At 46.1% G+C, this 6,221-nt stretch overlaps 1 long non-coding RNA gene across 1 annotated transcript; it reads right to left on the bottom strand.

Annotated features, from left to right (window-relative positions):
* Window positions 1-1,759: 1,759 nt before the first annotated feature.
* LOC142835066 (uncharacterized) lies at window positions 1,760-3,534 on the bottom strand. The gene is made up of 3 exons (XR_012907728.1): window positions 3,501-3,534; window positions 3,242-3,288; window positions 1,760-2,058 (listed from the first exon to the last, which is right to left on the bottom strand). It is a non-coding gene; the product is annotated as an uncharacterized LOC142835066 (long non-coding RNA).
* Between the last annotated feature and the right edge of the window lie 2,687 nt (window positions 3,535-6,221).

Below are 6,221 nucleotides of genomic sequence, written 5' to 3'. Positions count from 1 at the left end.
AGTTGTTGGGGTTTTTTTTAATCCTGGTGAAATTTCCTAGAGCCAGCAGCATGGACACCCCCAGGCATTTGTTATTAATGCAAATTCTTAGGTCTCATCCAGATCTATTAACCCTAAACATTGATTGGGGATCAGCACCTGTGACCATGGCCTCCATGTGGCTCCATGTAGTCCAGCAGAAGACTGGCTGCCTCTACTGTATGCTGTGTCCTGCTTGAGTTTGCCACTGTCCACAATATCCCAGAGCCCAGTACTGACCTCTAATACCATCACAACTACACAAATTTCCAGCAAATGAACTGCTTGTGTTTTAAAGCTTTTGAAGTCTGGCTTCTAGCTCATTGTATTCCCCCACGCTTTCCATTACCTACACTGTGAGATTAAAAGCTGAGAAACTATGTCTCTCCCTGCCCCAAATGCTCTAACTATATGCAAAAGCCCTTCAGTACAAAGACACATGGAAATACTCAAGGCTTTTCAGACTTTAGGCACACGGGTTCCCCGGATGTCTTATTAAAACACACGTCTGGCCTGAGGTTCTGCATTTCTAGGCAGCTCTAGGTTGTCCCTGCTGCTCTGTGGGTCACACTTTTGAACAGCCAGCCACTCTAATATTATGTATTATTATTATTATTATGTATTGGGGAGATCCAGTCATGGGGATTTCCACTGTGACACTCCACCTTTTTCTGAGTTGTCCAGATTTTTAACAAAGAACACTATTCAGGAAAACAGAGGACAGAATTTTGAAATCTTTCTCTAGAATATGACTTACCTTTTCTGCATATTTCTATATGCAAACAAGACTTTAAAAATGTTTCCAAGAATGAATCAAAGAGAAGCAGATTGGTGGGACCTATAATCCTGTGGAAACTGCTGCTGGGAATGTGAAGGTTTGAAAGCGGTGGTGTGTGGTGTAGAGGCGGAGGGAAAGAGCCGGATCAGATGCGATTTTCCCAGTGTATCAGACTTCTAATTGTGTGGGTTTAAGGAGAGATGTGATACATTTTAGAAGCACAAAAGAAGTGCTGGCTTTGGCCATGACTAAAGCCAAGTCTTCAAATAACATTCTCAAAAATTGGTCTCATGCCACACTCTGGTTGGGCTTTTTGGTCAACGTGACATAAACCAGGATCATCTGGGAAGAAGAACTTGAGCTGAGAAAATGCCTCCATCCTGATTGTCTGTAAGCAAGTCTACAGGGCGTGTTCTTGATTAATGATTGACATGGCATTAATCCCACAAGACAAGAAGAAGACCACTACCACAATTTTTGAGTCAAATTTGAAGCAAGTTTTATTAAATACTAGCCAGACACTGGCCAGGTTCACACCCAGGATCCCCAGAGTATGGTGCTGAATTACATTACACAGGAGCTTATAAAGGCGAGACCCACAAGGTTCCATACTTCCCACCTTCGTCCAATCAGGAGCAAGCACACATCCTGACGTACTTCCTGTCTATGTGCCTCCTGCCTTGTGTGATCAAGCACATCCTGTGCAGTTGGGGCAACCAAGCTTGTTTATAGAAACAAAAACATGCTGCTTGTTATCTTATGCGAACAACAGCCCCCAGCTTTCCAGGAAGTTATCTGCCCTTGGGCAAGTGGGACTTACAGGTTAGAGGCATAGATCCCTGTTTCATAGATTTCTAAAACACAGCAATTTAAACTTAAAACATAGCTTTGGCCATCACAGTGGGCAGTGTCACCCTGGGCAGGTTGTCTTGAGATATATATATATAATAGTCTGAGCAAGCCAAGAGTAACAAGTTCATAAAGAGCGCCCCTTCATGGCCTCTGCTCCAGTTTCTGCCTCCAGGTTCTTGCCTTGACTCCTTTCCTCTCAGTAAAGGACTGTTCCCTGAAAGCGTAAGATGACATAAACCCTTTTGTCCCCAAGATGCTTCCAGTCACAGTATTTGCCACAGCAATAGTAACCTAACTAACATGTACCATCTCCAAGCTCTGATTTCCTCTTCAGTGGCTTTCTTTTCAGTCTCTCTTCCCCTAGGACTGCAACCGTCAGCCCTAGGTCCAGTCTCTATGGTCGGCAGTCACTACAGGTTTAAAAAAAAAAAATCATTTTCTCAACAAATGCTTCAGAACACCCCTCTGAATCTGCTGGCCTTGGTCTCCTGCATACTTCTGAAAAAAAGTCTGGGAGTGGTAAGGACCTCACCCAAACAAGCAGGGCAAAGGGTGATGTTCCATTGAAAGTCAAAATTGTAATGAAAGAGCAGGAATAGAGGTGGTGTGATCTCCCTGATCCCCAGGGCCGCTCTTCTCATTCCATTTGTTTAGAAACCAGTGATTTAAGTGATTTAAGCAAAGGCACATTGATCAGGACCAGTGGAACCAAGATTTCCTCATTTCTTCTTTATTGGTCTTTCCTCTCTACTGTTGCCTTCTTGGAGTCTAAGACTTAATCAGACACAGAGCCTCTATAATGTTTGCCTTATCTTTGAATGTCGTCTTTAACGATATATTCCACCGTATTCAACTTAAAGAAACTGTAATAGTTCATCTGTCATCCCTGGCTCTCCTGCCCTGGCTGCCCAGAGTAAGAAAACCACATTCCTTCTGTGAGAGTAATCCTCACTACTCCTTGGCTCTTTGGGGGAAACAAGTCAAAGCTTGACAGAGTGTAGCTTGCCTATCTACTTGGAAGGACTCCGAGCCGTAGCCTGGTGATCCCGTGAGTGAGGTGGACGCCCTATGCATGGAGGAGCTCCTACCAGCCCCTCTATCCTTCGGTGATGTCTTCTGACCCTACAGCTTGATTAATAGTCTGGCCTAGATCTTCCCTGGCAGGTGGCATATTGCTTTCTCAACTTTCCCAGGCCCAGCAATATCCCCACGGACAGGTAGGGGCATGCACGAAAACTCTGGAGGCCTGCCCACACAGCAAGTCTGCAGTTTGCAAAGGGGCAATGTGGCAATTACATGAGTAATGCATTGGAAATCTCTGAGAAATCAAAGCTGGGAAAGGAGGGATTTCCTCCTTGGAGGAAGGCTGCTGGGTGAATTCTTGCCTCGGAAGCCCCGTTTTTCCTCTCCCTCCCCCCAAATTCTAATCCCTATCTCTCTAAACATTTTTTTTTCTCGAGTCCTTCACTCTGGTACTCCATAAACCATGGGGAAGGGAGAGAAGGAACTGACTGGAAGTTTACAGTCCGCTTGCTCATAGCAACTGAAAGTTTTCTCAGGTCCTGCTTCCAGGGGAGGGAACGAAGAACTCACCCTGGTGTCGGACGGGTTCTGAGCAGCAGCCAGGCTCCTGGTGGCTCCTGGAGCAGGTAGGAAAAAAAAGTGGTTATTCTTGTGTTTTGCTTTGCATGAACTATACAGTCTGAAGACAGACTGGATCCCAAGTCCCAGTGTACGGGGTACAGTAAGGCGATCGGAGAGAAGTGCTTTGGCTCCTGTCTGGGAAGCAGCAGCTATGGCAAAGGTTGGTGATACTATTAAGAGCTTCTCTACCAGAGAGTTGTTCACTTACAGCCACAGCAGGATAGGAAAGAATCCACATTTTAATGAGCTGGGTTGTCTGTGTTTTCTGAACTTCTCTCATGTGCATGTTGATGTGTGTGCCTGGTCTGCAGACACACACACCATTGTGAAGAACCCTCTCAAAATCCCAGATGCTGATCTGAGCTCCATTTGATGCACGACTTTATAACAGTCCAACAATGGCTTCTTGTAAGACGCTACCATATGTTCCTGAAAAGGAACCTGAGAGCGGGTGATGGTTACATTAACGTCGGTTCCCGGCTCAGCCCTCAGGGTCACGAGCGATCGCGACACATTTTGAGTTCGTGCTCCTCTTTATAAGGAATGTAGCTTAGTGAAACCAGATGGGAGGCTATAAAACAAACGCGATGAGCGGGTGCAGGGTTTGTCGTCGCCAGGTCCCAAGAGCCTTAAAGTAAAATATGATGCACGGCTGATAGAAGGAAGTAATGAAGAGACTGTGGAGGAGAGCAAAGTGGGATTGGTGAGCGTTTCTAGGTCCACTTTCTCAAAACAAAACTAGGTAGGTTTGGGAGTCAGCAACCAGGCAATCATCTCTCAGATAAGATATTTGAGAATTATGTTTGTGACATCACCACTTTGCAATGACTGCTCTTGGCCGTTTCATGTTTGGGTTGGGGATGGACAAAAGAGACTCCCTGCATAGAGGGCAACCACAAAGTGAGATGCTGAGTGCTCACTTTGGCAGTGAACGTACTCAAATTGGAATGGTGCAGACGTTAGCATTGCCCCTGCACAAAAATGGCATGCGAAAAGATCCTGGGTTTCTTTAACTACTTTTTTCTGTAAATGTCAACCAGTGCCCTCGGAGTTTTAGAAAGTGGAATAAACCCTCAACTAGGTATCTGTATGTTCATGACCTACATGTCTATATCTCCCTCCTCCTTCTCCTCTTCAGTAACCTTTACCTACCTTTTAAGACTGTGACCAACAGAAACACAGCTGAAGTCTTGACGCAGCTGTGGGAAGAACACGCGCCCTGTCCAGTTAGAAAGGACATCTGATGAAAATAACAACCCCCAGGCCTGCATGCTTGGCTCAAGCTTTCTAAAGCCCAGTTCCTGGTGGCCTAGTGACAGTCAGTTCTTGGCTATCAGATTTACACACTGACTGTGAGCTCCATGCTTCCTGGGAAAGAACATGGCTCTGAGTCTGAGAGGAGGTACGAGGCAGGGGAAGCTCTGCGCTGTTCTCCCAGGCCCTTTGAGGGTGAGGGTACCTCTTTCCTTCAGAGAATTCTTTCCTGATGTCTGCTGGCCTCTTTCTTTCCCACTTTGGGACACATCTGAATGGCTCCGGACTGAAGCAAGGATGTTTGGATCTTCCTCCATCCTAGTCCTGGACCATCCCCTGCCACTGGAGGCTGGAACACCAGCTGTTCTGCTGCAGACCTAGAGACACGGCCGAGAGATGGAACCATGGCCTTGTTCCCAGTGTGCACCCTTCTTTGTCATTTCTTACCCACAGCTTCTTCCCTTCTGGCTTTGCTGTGTCATGCCTTGCTCTGGAAAGTCCTGCGTTTGTCACTGGCAGCCACTGGCTCCCAGCTCATGCTGAATACAGACTATTTTAGCAGTCACTTTCCAAAGGCTGCAATTCCCTGACCTAGTGCATCCTTTACAATACAGTGTGAGGTGGGGACTACTAACGCCACACTTTGTGAAAAGAAAAGGGAGGAGGGAAGGAAAGAAACAAGCAAAGAAGAAAGGAGGAGTCTTGTACACACTTGTGGTCAAGGTCAGATCGAAAGGCTCTGCGGAGTCTCCACTACAGCCTGTGGAGAAATAGACAGCCAAGCTAGCCCGAGAGTTGCTCAAAGATAGTACAGACCCATGAAGAAAGACAGAAAATGATGCTATTCCAGCCTTCTCAGCTCCTTTGTCTTCCATGAAGCCTCAGGAAAGGTCTGCTAGTGGCCACCAGGGAGACCAAAGGACTCTCTCCACAGCCTGTGGTGACTTTTCTCTGCAGTCATCTGTCATGTCTATCTTTGAGGCCTGACAGCTGACATTTATCCTGGTCCCCATTGATAAAGAAGCACTATGCAGCCTGTTCGTTGCTTACTATTTAAGGCCCACATGGGTTCTTCAGGCATGGGGATGGGGTTTCCGCTTTCCCAGTGCCAGTGTTTCTAGAGACAGGCTCTGGCCTTTAAATGTCAGGTTTTATAAGCTTATTTTTTCCTTCTCTTGACTTTCAGTTTGCATACTTAACCCCATGAAGGCCCAGGGGACTCTGTTCTATCAGCTTCCACTGACCACTTTTAGCAACTGCCTGAAATGATTCCCATGAAGAATCCAATCTGGGCTACTTACCATTTGCCTCCGTGCGTTACTAGTGATGACCTAGGCTCACTCAGGGGGAGCGCTCTCACATCCTGAACCCCTTCATGCTTTCAACCCACATCCCAGTCTTCGGGAATGTAGATTCCTGTCACACAAGGCTAGAGTTGTCAAGGAAGAGCTCTCAGTTGCCTCAGGGCCAAGTTCCTAGCTAACTTAAACAGTGCCCTGAGCCTCCATCTCCTTGGACTTCTTTTGAAATGGTTGTTATTGTGAGGCTTTCAGAAAGAATTGCTGAAACGTAACCAGCTTTGATATTCAGCCTTAACTTTAAGTTTCAAAAGGTTTTCTTTGTGGTGACATTGTTTTTTAAAAGAACAAGAAAATTGGAGATTTAAATAAGAAAA

Source organism: Microtus pennsylvanicus, chromosome 14 (genome assembly GCF_037038515.1).
Source record: "Microtus pennsylvanicus isolate mMicPen1 chromosome 14, mMicPen1.hap1, whole genome shotgun sequence".
NCBI classification, from domain to species: domain Eukaryota; kingdom Metazoa; phylum Chordata; class Mammalia; order Rodentia; family Cricetidae; genus Microtus; species Microtus pennsylvanicus.
The sequence above is the reverse complement of the archived record's forward strand: the minus strand, read 5'-3'. Positions and strand labels throughout refer to the sequence as shown.